Source organism: Hipposideros armiger, unplaced genomic scaffold (assembly GCF_001890085.2).
Source record: "Hipposideros armiger isolate ML-2016 unplaced genomic scaffold, ASM189008v1 scaffold_166, whole genome shotgun sequence".
Classification (NCBI taxonomy): domain Eukaryota; kingdom Metazoa; phylum Chordata; class Mammalia; order Chiroptera; family Hipposideridae; genus Hipposideros; species Hipposideros armiger.
In genome coordinates, this window is record NW_017731516.1 from 1,950,625 (window position 1) to 1,964,306 (window position 13,682).

The following is a 13,682-nucleotide window of genomic DNA, read 5'->3' on the forward strand; positions in this document are numbered from 1 at the left end:
TCTCTCTCTCTCTCTCTCTCTCTCTCTCTCTCTCTCTCTCTGTCTCTCTCTTTCTTTTTATATAGTAGTGATTTTCAAGGTCTTCACATTGGTTCAAGGAATAAGACAATATTGTTATGATTTTTAGGATGCTGATAAGATGAAATACAGGAACACTGATCTCTTTCCCATAAGTTCTGAGCCAAGTCTATCAGGGTAAAGTAATGGTGGAACCAGTCCTACAGAGAAAGCAGTATTGTTGCTCTAGTTGCTGGGTTCAGGGAGAAGGAGTGGGTAAGAACGCGGAGAGGGTTTAGTTTTCTGTGGTTCATTGCAAGCCTGAGTGTTTCCTGATGGGTAATGACTCACAAACAAGGAGCTAAAGGCACAGGAGAGCAGGGCAGGAAGCACAGGTCCAAATGCCTGCTGTTGTGTTTATTAAATACTGTAAACCATGTGCAGTGCTAAGGATGTCTCCCAGATAATCTCATTTAACAGCTCCCATCATTACCTTCATTCCATACATGAGGATAGCAGAGGATCAGGGAAGTTAGGTAATTTGGAGGCTCTGCAACTTAAGCCTGGGTAATTTCACTTGAGAGGCGACCTCTCTGGGCCATTACATTGTTCTACCTCAAAGTATAAACAGTATCCTCATTGCATAATCAAGCAAAGGTGCTCATCATCATTCTAATTAGGACTTTGGAAGATCTGTATCAATACCAGAGAACATTCCTGCAATAAACGTTGCAAGAAAAAGAACTGCTGTCTGCTGAAGTCGTCTGGTTTCCGTTCTTCTCCCTGAGCCTTGGTGGTTCAGCAGAGAGTGATGATTACAGTAAAGATTGGAAAAGGGGTGGGTGATACTCAGGTTTTGACCTGTCATGACTGCTTGCCAGTTGCAAGAATACCTGAATACTTTCTCTGTATTTTCAAACCTAGATTTGTTTTTGTGTAGGTTTTTGTTGGCATCTGACTTATCTTTTTAGTTGACTGATAACTTAGAGCATGATGTGACCCATGATGGAAGTCAGGTTACTATTTACTATAACTCATAAATTCTTCATCCCACATTCTCCCCGTCCCCCCATATTTCAACATCTCTAAGTCATGATGTCTCTTGCAATTGATGATGTGTGTATCTAGTTTAATTGTCAGTATTTTTTTCTTAGTGGCAATAAAGTAATTCCGCAGCTTAAAAAATGATGGTGCTTTGGATGCAATGAATACAGTATCTCTGTTTTACAGAGGCAACTGTGGAAATGAAATCTTTCTTCTGGGTTATGCAAGTGGGGATTGGTTGTGACATGTGGCGGCTATTTGCTGAGAAAATTAGTTTTCCTTTCATCCTAGACACTGTTGGTTTATATTTTCCAACTGTCTTTGCAGTTAAGTTTGGCATGAGACACAGTTCTAGACAATGGAATATAGATGAATAACTGGACCCATAGAAACCACTTGATTTTCTCCACTTTTTCTTTTCCCCAGTTGGCCAACTGGATACCAGGGCAACCCTAGGAGACACCAGTGGAAGGTGGCTGAACTTCTGTCATTTTGATTCATAAATGACTATGTGGAGGAGGGCTGCCTTCCTTCCCCCACTTTCTCTAGTCTACTGATTGACTTGATGTGAGTGAGAGATAAATTTATATTGTGTTAAGCCATCAAAATTTTGGGATTAATGTGTTGCAAGTAGATGTTTCTTTTTCTTTCTTTTTTTTTATTAAATTATTTTTTATTATGAAATACACATTTTTTAGAATTAGTTTCAGCTGTACAACACAGTGCAATAGTTATACTTTTTACCCCTCGAAGTGACAGCTCCCCTCCCCCAATCCACAGCCCCATTTTCCCCCAATATCATACATATCTATTACAAATCCCCCGACTCCACTCCCACACTCCACTCCACACCCCATGACCATACATATATACATATATATATTCAATCATAGTTGACATACAATACTACACAACCTCAGCCTCAGGTGCACAGCGCAGTAGATGTTTCTTTAATTAACACACTGGTAGAGCTCTGATTCAAACTTGGCCATTCTAATTTCAAATTAGCATATCTTAAAGTTAATAGGTATTATATTGAATATAGGTTTTCATGGTGAAAAAAGTTTAGGAAACAGTTGAGCAAATTTTCCAATGTAAGACTTCTTAAAGCCATGCCAGTATGCAATGTACATCTCTAAAAAATTGTCATATGCAGTTTTGATAACTTTCTATGACACTGACACTGACTCTATATGACAGACCTCTTCTAATGACATTACATCATGTCTGTGCGAAAATGTGTCACTTTGTATAAGGCATATTCTTTATGGAGGTAAATACATTTAAAATTATACTTATAAAGGAACCACTTTAATCTTCATGACTTTCAGGTGTTATATTTTCCAGTCTAGTCAGTAAATTTTGTATCCATTCAAGGGACTTAATTACAATATAACTTACTTTGTGTAAGTTATAAAATGATAATTTTTATTAAAACACCTTTGAGGACAGGGGTTTGAGATTTTCTTGTTTACCACTATATTCATAGCTCCCTGGTACAATGCCTAATGCATAATGAGCACTCAGAAAATACTTGCTATTCTAGTTAAAAAGGTAGCATGGTATAGTAGGATGAATGTTGAATTTGGTGTCAAAAAGTGTCCCTAGTATGGGACCTATGAATCTTAATTTCCTCACTTATAAAACAAAAGTAATGATATTACTCTATTTACTTTAAAGGATTTTATGATGATATAATGAAACAATAATATTTCACTTGATTAAATATGGGAACTTTGCAAAACTATAATGTAAGATATTAGCACTACTACTGGAATTGAATACTTAGTGTTCAGTGGACTGTACTTAAAACATATATTTTCCCACAACTGTTAGGCTTTGGTACAGAAATTATGTTATAGATAGATGATACAACTGAATCATATGCCTCTTCCCCTTGAAACATGAGGAAAGTTGAAACACAGTAAAACTTATGTATTCATCCTTTCTTAGCTCCCAGAGTCATTTTGTTTTCTGGGTATACCAGATGGTCACATGGAAATGCATTCAGCAAGTATCTGAAAGAAGGATATAAAGAACTCCAGGAGGACCAGGAAAAGTTAGTTAAAAACCACATGATGAATAATCTTTTAGATGATCTATCTGGGAAAAACAATTTAAGTTTGGAAGTCTTTTTTCTTCCTTTCTGAATTTTGCCATGTCTGTTTGCCTTAGAGTGAGCAGCACATTAATAATCAAAAACAGATTAATGTTTGAGTAAGTGTCCTTCATGTCAACCCCTGATTTCCCTTTGGTTCTATATAAGAAAGGGTTCATTACTTTCATTGGCATAAGCTTCTCATCTCGAGAAGTACTTGGATGAAATGTGTCCTGTGGTACTAGTATTCTCCTGGTGAACGTACTTCGTAAATTGGATGTGTTGTCAAGTGTATTTGGAACCTCTATAAGTGTTAGCAGTGAAATTATCTTAGATTGCTTTCTTTCAAACATAGATCTTTCGTCACTGCTGGATCAGATGTTTTCATTGCCAAACGACAGGGCCACATGTGTGGGGTATTTTCAGGCAGCAATGTATGGTGCTGCAGCAAGAGAAGGGAATAGAGCCCTTAGGTTTTGGTAATGGACTGAATGACTTACTCCCTTTTCCAAGAAACAATTCCAGAAACAAAATGTTTTCTCCTGAGCTCAAATGAAAAGCAGATACAACAAAGGCTTTAAGCTGAGAAAGAATAGATTCACTGGCATCAGGTACTGAAGGAATTGCACATTATTTAGACTTCTCAAAAAATTGGCTATGCTTGTTAGCTGGGGGTCCAAAAATTCTCTGGAAATTATTGCCTATGTTAACCATAAAACTACTAAACAGTTTATTATTGTCAAATTCACTTAAAATGGATAACCTTGATCTCTAAGTAAATCCCTTATGGGAATCGCCTGTGGGGAGAATATATTTTAGAAATCCATTGTTAAGCATTTCAATAAATCAATATGATTGGGAAAAATTTGATATTCCTATGGAAATTTCCATGCTTTTATTGCTCTTTCCATATTATTAAGATGAGTGATTCCTATGCTAAAGGATCTGGGACTAACATTTTCTTAGTTTAAAGTTTATGAATACTGATGGAAAGAATGTTACTGTGGAAATTCATTTGTTTTCCTTAGTCTGCATTATCTATCCTCTTACTCTCCAAGTTTACCTTAACCTCCTGTCAACCTAAATTAGTTCTCTTATCCAATCACAGATACAGCCTATATACTTACCATGAGAGGGATGCAGGCCCCAAATATTTGTTTGACTTAGTTTTCTGATGCAGCCCTATAAAAACTATTGTTGAGATCATATAATATTGATTTTAGCTATAGGTAAACAACCATCCCTGTTTGTCCAGGACTGATGGGTTTCCTGGACATAGGACAATTTTCTGCAAACTGGAACAGTTAGTCACCCTAGTGTATTAATAATATATATTAAAAATTATATGAAAAATACCTAATCCAACAGCACAACATTAATTATGAACTATATATCCCCAGCAAGTCTTCATTTTTTTAAGGGATTGCCATTAGATTGAACTCATTCTTTGAAATGTTGCTTATTTAATTACTGATCATTTTAACAGAGATAAGGATATTTCAGACTTCTAAAAAAGTGATTTATCTATTTATTTTACTATGTCCCCAAAATAGAACTTGTTGAAAACTTTCTATATTCTTTCTTAGTTTTAATTCAATAAGGCATAAGAATTTACAGACCAAGAACTTCATTAAGGAATATTTTTAATGGTTTATTTTCCAGTTGCTTATTTTCTATGTTGAGATATTTACTTTTTGAGGTCATTAAACCTATTTCCACTTCCTTGTGAAGTTGAGCTGGGTAATTACACAGTTAATTCTTCATGTACTGTTTTTGCTGAGAATCAGACACTTAGGTTTTACATGTCTGAAAAATAAATTTCTTGTCAACACTCTTTACTTCTTTTTATTTTCCCAGAACTCTGGTTTGTAAAACAGGCCTGATGTGTGTTGGCTTTCTCTTATAGATGACTCTGCTCCTTCTCATGAAATGTTGTAATCTGAAGAGCTTCACCCATCCCAAATATTGGATATTTTAAGATTTGTTTTATTGTGACATAGCATACGGAGCAAAGAGTACTTGCCAGATTTCTGAAGGCTTTAAGCTTGAAAGAACAATCTTAGAATCAAGACTCTCCTTTTCTTAAAGTTTAATCTTAAAGAGCTTTCCTACTTTTAGAGTTGAAAAGAATCAATTTTGCCGTACAGGAGTAAAGTGGGTCATAATATCGAACATAAAAAGGTTACAAAAGCATATTAATCCACTCTGGTTATAGCTAATAGTTGCATTGTATGGACACACCTAACTGGTCCATTTCCACCTGCTGATGGAACATGGAGTGACATCTATTGATTGCCCATTTCATTCCTGAAGGAGCTAAGAGGAAATAGAAGGTATGTCTGGTTTTCCTCTCTAGAAACTCATGGAAATAGATGTTCTAATATTATATGACAGAAGATGCCAATAGATGGCCATAATCAATATATAATTTGTAGTACCTGTTTTTTTCTTGTGTAGTTCAAGGCCTCAAATGCCTTCTGTGGCCTTCTAGTGAGCAGACCCTTATTTAAAAAAGAGCCAAGAGTTTAACTGAATGTCAAGTCTAGTATCAGGTAGAATACTGCTTCCAGGAAGAACTATTACCATTTCCTTTGTAGAGCCTTTCTAGAATCAATTCTCTTCTCTCTCTTTCTCTCCCTCTCCTGGGGGTGCCAAAAAATGTATACAAGTGAACCTTTTGGTCAATGTTGTTCAAGCAGTAGTTCACCGTAATCAGAAGTGTCTGGATGCTGATGGTAACCACTCTGAGCACCTCTTGTAATTGCAGAAGTCGAACGTGATTTGTATTCATCTTTTGTTGTTGGTATATATTGAGTATTACAATTTTATTACAGTTTTCTTTTCTTAACAGGCATATACATTTTTTTGGCACCTTCTGTATATATGTAAATATCTTATATGTAATAATTATATTTTAAATATTTCAATATATTTTAATTATATTCAAAAATTTTTTTGTATTAAGTATACTTAGTGTTTTCAATATTCATATTACATTTATATTTTTTTCTAATGGAAAAAGACACACTTTAATTATGTAACAAATAGCTTTTCATGATATTAATTTATATCTATAGATCTATGTCTTGAGTCTGAAATAGATAGATAAATAGATATATAGCTAGATAGATGATCTTCTATAAGGGACTAGCGCTGGCCACTAACTCTTAGCAGTATTGCATGCTGCCTTTCCCTACTTAACAATTTAGTTTTCTATCCAATATTTGTACCTGAGAGCTGCACAAGAAATTTGTTTATTTTTTATTTTTCAAGAGTAAATTTATGTTTTTATCTTTGGATGGTAATGGGAAAACTGGGAAATGTGAATTTTAATCCCTAATGACTATACTTAAGAATTTGCTTCCAGGTCATTTTTTTTTTATGGTTGATAGACTTCCCTACAGCCATAAGTGATGTATAGCAAATTATATACACCCTAAGAAATGTAAATCACACATTACGTTTGTTCAGAATTTGAACATCTTCTGGAATTTTCTCTCCAGCAAATTGTCCTTAATCACGTGCTAAACTATTCATTCCCACCTGTCGGCAGTTTCTCAGATGGAACCATGGAGGCAACCTGAAGTGGGTCAATGGTTAACTGCTCTCCAGACAGTCATGAGTATACAGTGGGTGTGGCTAAGTAGTCATGGCCAAGTGTGCACAGTACCAGACGAAATTAATCATTAGGGCTGTGCAAAAGTAGGCTGAGGTTCTAAAAGGGCAAAAATAAAGAGTGCCTCTCCCTAATAGCATCTTTTGTCAGGCATACTGTTTGAAACTCAAGGGTAATAGTTCTTCACCAGACTTCAATACTGAAACAAATGAACCATCCTGTATTTGTGGGGCCCAAAGGAAAGGATTCTGTCTTTCTCCCTTACTTTGTTGAAATAAATGAATTAGGCACGAGAGGTCCCTAAGAATCCCTGTTTTTTCACAATTTCTACTGGGGAAGAAAATCTGAAGAGTTTGACATCGTGGTGAAAGGGGAGCTAGCGAAGTACATGAGAGCAAAGCTGGAGAAAGGGGTATCAGTAGTGTGTTTTGTGACCTAATAAGGTCTGAGTCCATCATGTCTTTTCAACTTCTCTTTGAGGTTGCAAAGGAACTTGCTGTGCTTTGACCAATAAAATTGTATGTATTTTGGTTATACAACATGATTTTTTAAGGTGTACAATGTGATGATGTAACATATATATATATATATATATATATATATATATATATTGTGAAATGATTGCCACAGTAAAGTTAATTAACACATCCATTACCTCACATAGGTACCGCTTTTTTTTTTGAGGAAAATTTGATCGTCTTATGGAATTTTTCATACTTTTATTGCGTGTGTGCAGTGAGACCACTTAAGATTTACTCACTCTCAGCAAATTTCAAGTATGCAATACAGTATTATTAATTATAGCCACATACAGAGTGGGAAAATATATTTGCAAAACATATATCTAATAAAAGGTGAGTATCCAGAATATATTGGGTTGTTGCAAAAGTCATGACGTATTTTTGTCTATGTTTTTCATTGCAAAAATGGATCATGACTTTTCCGACAACCCAAAATAAGGAACTCATTTGACTCAACAGCAAAAAACAAAAACAAAAGTGAGAAAGGACTTGAATAGACATTTTCCTAAAGAAGACATACAGAGGACTAACAGGTACATGAAAAAGTGCACACACCACTAATCATAAGGAAAATGCAAATAAGAACCATGAGATATATCACCTCACATCTGTTAGAATGGTTATCACTAAGAAGACAAGAGATAACAAGTGTTGGTGAGGATGTGGAGAAAAGGGAACCCTTGTGCACCATTGGTGGGAATGTAAATTGGTGCAGTCACTGTGGAAAACAGTATGGAGGTTCCTTAAAAAATTAAAAACAGAACTACCTAATGACCCAGCAATTCCATTTCTGGATATATAGCTACAGGAAGTAAACTTGCTACTCTTTGACCATGCTAAGCTCTCATGCTAAGCCTCTGAGACTGCATTTGCTTTTCTTCTGCCAGGAATGCTTTTCCCCTAAATCTCAGACTGGTTTTTTACTTTCTTCATTCCAGTCTCAGCTCAAATGTCTTCTTAGAGGCCTTGCAGTACTGTTCTCACTAGAACACTTATAACACAGATGCTGAGATTGCACATCTGCATTCATTCATTCATTCACTTGTTATTTGTGCCATGAGAATGTAAATTCCATGTGGGCAGAAGCTTTGTCCAGCTTATGACCGCACGCCCCCCCCTCCCTACCCCCCAGCCTTATACACTACAGGCACGTGATAAATGCTTGCTGCTGAGTGAATGATTGCATTTAGAGTAAAGTGAAAAACGTTATATAGCTCTTCTACTATAGACGGAAGTATTTTTTAAGTTTGAAGCACAAAGAATCTACTTCTGGCTTTAACATATGCCAAGAGCAGGTGAGAAATTGCAAATTGCTTATAATAGACACCTGATGGTGAGTTATATGGGAACAAAGGCCCAACTGGGAAAAAAAATGAATCTCCTCCTAAACTCCTAAGATCTTAATCAGAAGCAGATCCCGGATTTAATGCTTCCTATGCAGACAATCAACTTCATCATCATCACCACATGAACACATGTTTATTGAAGAGTGAAACTGTATCTCTGTTCTGACGACACCTACAGGCAACAGGGAAGAAGCAGGTGGTGCCTACAAATGAAAATGAGCACAAGGAACTGCACAAAGGTTATGGGGACATCTTGCCTCTAAGTTTCTTTCCATCTCTTTTTAGTTAATCTCCCAAGAGCATATGGCACTGATCCCTCACTACTTGAAAATGTTTCTCCCTCTTGCCTTCTCCTATAATACAGTTTCCTGATGTTTGTTTACTGCCCTGTTTCCTTAACCGGCCCTTCTTCCTTGGTCTTAAAAATTGGTGGTCACTAGAATTCCACCCTCTAGACCCTTGTCACTCAATTTCTACCAAGTAACCTCCCCTTATCCTCATGCTGATGAGAAATCTTTAACATAAGCCTCTAACATTGACCTTTCATTCAATTCCCAGGCCTGAATTTCCAGCAGTTACTAGATATCTTCGCATGGATTTTCCCTTAGGCACCCCAGGATTATTCTGTCTCAAACCAAATCTTCTATATCATTCTCCGTCTGCTTTTCTCATTTCAGTTTCTAGTCATCTAAGGGTCTATCTCCTTATCCTACATCTCACTAGCTGTCTTCTTGTTATTCTCCTCTTTAGCTTTTACTCAGTCACTGTGCAGTTCAGAATTTCATCATTTCCCCATTGCTATTGCAGTAACAAGCACGACTTCTGATGTTATCAAGTCACTTCTCTTTTCTGCAAACTCTTTTTTTTTTCCCAGAAGAAATTTCCAATTTCTTTATGAAGGCACAGAAATTCTCCTGAAATCTGGCCCCCAAATATCTTTCTAGCCTCATTTGCCTTTTCAATCTCTACACACGCAGCCCTGTTAGACTGTTACACCTTTGCACATCCCCTTGCCTCTCCCCTTTGTGCCTTCAGTCATGCTTGGCTCTCAGTCGATGTGCCTTCCATTAATTCTTCAATTTAAGAAACCCCATTCACCCTTTGAGATCCTCCTTCAACATCTACCATGAAGCCTCCCTCTGTACTTTGAGAGCTCATGCCTCTTTCTTCACTTATTGCATTCTGCCTGTGTTAGGATGGCTTTCTCCCTTGCTGGATTGCAAACCCCCATTCAGATCAGCTGCCTTACCTGTCGCTCTTTATAGTGCTTCTTGGTACCTTCTAGTGTCGAGTCTTGACTGTACAAGACACTTAATACACGTTCCGTAAAATGACATATGTCGTATGTATTGGATAAAGTGCCCCTTTTAAGTGACAGCTGATAAACAATTGAAAATTTACTCTTCTTATACTTGTAGGATGCCATTCATAAGCTCTTCATGTTTAGCAGGGTGGTTAAGTCATGGGCTATCGAACCAAAGAGACCCAGGTTTGAATTTTGGCTTTCCTGCATACTAGTTATGATGCCCTGAGCAGGTTAATCACCTTATCTAAACCTCAATTTATTTATCTGTAAGTTGGGAAATAATATTTCTTATCTACTGTAAGCTGATTGTGAGGACTGATGAGATTAATATAAAGTGCTTAGCACAGTGACTAGCACATAGTACGTTTTCAATAAAAGCTACTTATTCTTCCAAGCCTCTGAATAGTCACGTCCAGTCCTAAGAGCTCTTCATGTTGAACATTAGCTGGAGAGCAAGCTTGCCATGTCACCCCTTTATGTCTTTAGAAATAGAGTAGACATGTCTCATGATACAAAGTCTTCGGTTATGTAATTTCTCAATATGCCTATTGTCACTGTTGCCCTTTCTCTATGGTCTTTTGAAAAAGCAAGACAAATAAGTCAAAACATTGATCGTGGTACAAACAATGCTTGTTAATGATATGAAAACAAAACAATTGTAACCCGATGTGGATTACAAAGATAACACACTAAAGCCACCATTATTGTCCTCTTTACTTTTCTTTTAAACAACCATTTGAAGCTAAATTAATTTAGATCGCTGAAATATAATCTTGACTACAGTTTCTGGCATCTTAAAGCCAGAAGTAAAATTGCAGTTTAATTGGCTTCCCTGACTTTGGCAAAACAAAGTGTAACAGATTTTACTTAGGAAATTTTTACTTTTTCAAAAAAAATCATGATTTGTTTTTAACAGTCTCTAAAAGACTACATTTAAACCTAAGACAGAGAGCGAGAGAGAGAGAGAGAGAGAGAGAGAGAGAGAGAATGAATCATGGGAGAAGTATATATTCTGGCTCTGGATGAGATTAATTTTTGGATAAGAAATTGGACTGAGGAAAGAAAACTGGCATTACAGACACAGCGTTATTATCTGCATATGTGTTTATGTGGCATCCATCAATATGCTGTAAAAGAATTTAGAAAAAGATATTTAATAGATGTTATTGAACATGAGGCATATCAGGTTAACACTCTGAGGAGCACTATAGCCTGGAATCTCTAAGCAACCCACAGAGCAGCCAGCTCCACTCCCCTGCCCAGAATATACCTATGATCTACAAGGAGATCATTTATTTGGGTACATTTAAAGGCTTTCTGCAGGTAAACCCTGTTAATACTCTTTCCTGGGAGAATTGCTTCCACTTCCTGAAAATTTGAGCTCTTTTTTAGTTATCGTTGGTGTGTATAGCTGCTATTTTTGTGTCTCCCTTATCTAAACACCACTGTCCTGTTTGTGTATGCATTGAAAAATGGCTATTAAAGAGTAACTAGACTTATTGTGGTGATCATTTCATAGTATACGCATATACTGAATCATTACATTGTACACCTGAAACTAATATAATGTTATATGTCAATTATATCTCAATAAAAAATAGTAATATACGTGTATGCAAACAGTTAAGGCAGTATATGGGAACAGGAAGTTTTCTTTTCCTCACCCCCATCTTATCCCTCAGAGAAAACATTTGGACTCAGGACTTCATTAGATGCTTAGAAGTTATTGAGATGCCAAAGAGCATTTGATAATTTATTAATATGTATCGCACTAGAAATTTAACCTGAGAACATGATAAAAATATTTTATTTTATTTAATTTTTATTAATCTATTTAAAGATCATCCTAATAAACTCATTTCATGTTACCATTTAAAAAACACACTTTAGTGAAAAATACTGAAAAAAGATTTTCCATGGTAGTGAGAAGAGTGACACTGTTTTGTATTTTTATTAATTTCTTTAATGTCTGGATTAAGACAAGACAAGAAAATTTTCACCTTTGTTTCTGTGCTCAGTCTGTTGTGATATCACACATCATGTAGCCTCTAGAAAACTCCTTTGTATGATGATAACACAGTGAGACTGAAAAAGACAAATAACATCTTGATATTATTATGAAAATAGTTTGAACCTTGTGGATTCCCTAAAGGGCTCTGTGGACTCACATGGGTCCTGGGCCATATTTGGAGAAATGCTGCCTCAGACAGAATCCTTTTGGGCCATTTCAGAGTTTGTCTTTTCTGATTATTACTGCCATAGTGTTAAATATTGTGCTTAAATCTCTAGTTGTTTACTTTCTAGTTAAATTTGTATTTAATCATTCCCTTCTCCTTAAATTGTCTCCTGATGAATGCTAGACACTTCTCTTTCGTTCCAACTATAGGAGATGAACAGTGTTGTGTGCTCTCATGTCCCTGCTCTCCGTCTGTCCTCCTCCCCTTCTCTTTTCAAAATCTGCCAACTATACCAGTCCTTCACATGGTCAAGCTTTGCAGTGTTTGAATTCTTTCCCATTGCTATAAGCAGGGCTTCCATGTTGTAAATGAAGTCTTTCCATTTCTGTAATAAGAAGCATCAAAAGTGTGGTGATTATGTAAATATTTCTATGTGTAAAAATCCATAGAAAAAAGAAATAGAATCTTACATCCCTAAATCTGTACTGCTTGGAAGATATTCCAAGCATGAAAGTCTAGGATGTTCTCTCTTCTCAGATGCCTAATGCCCCAAACAATGACATTTTAATATGCTTCTTACTTGACCTAGATTTCTTACATAGTTTTTTATTATTATTATTTTTTAGAGTTTCTAACTGTCGTGTGTGTGTGTGTGTGTGTGTGTGTGTGTGTGTGTGTGTGTGTTCAGGAAGAACTTGTACCTTTTAAGAAACAAAGTATCCCTAAGATATTTCAGTGTCTTACTTATATTATTGGTTAAATACACCAATATGTGTCCTAGGCCTGCTGCAGAGGCATCATTCTGGGTTCTCTTGTGTCTTCCAGTTTTGGGGTTCCTTTTTTAGTTTAGCTGTAATGCATCTTCAAGTATTTTTTTTTTTTTACAGAAAGGGAGATACATTTTCTGATTATCTGTATGTACAAAAATGTCTTTATAATTTCTTCACATGTTGATTGAAAATTTGGCTAGATATATACAATTCTAAGTTGAAAATGATTTCCTATTTTATCTTTGAAGGCATTCTTCCAGGAGTTTCCAACATTAAGTTTGGCTGGTGAGAAATGTGATCTGATTTTTGTTTCTTTGTTCATGTGGATACTTTTTAGTCATTTTGCTTGTCTCACTATTCTGGTATGTACCCAAATATGGGTATTATTTTATTTATCTTGCTTTACAAGGCTTTAATTTGAAGATATCTATCTGTTTTTAGTCCTACAAATTTTACTCTAGTATTTCTTTTATTTCTTCTCTGAATTTTACTTTTTCTCTGTTTCTAGAACTCTTATTAAGTGGAAATTTATATCCTTGATTGATTCTCTAACACATCATTTTTCTCTCATATTTTTAATAATTATACCTTTTTTCTTTACTTGTAAATTACCTGAACTTTTCCTTCCAACTTTCTATTGAAATTTGACTTTAGCTATCAGATTATTATTTCCCAAGATCTTTTTCTTTTTCATTAATTCTTCTTAAACTATTATGTTGTCAAAATTGTCCTTAATATCTTTGATGATATTAATTGCAAATTCTCTTGATTGAATCTGAATTAGTTTTGTTTCCTTTGGTGTAACTT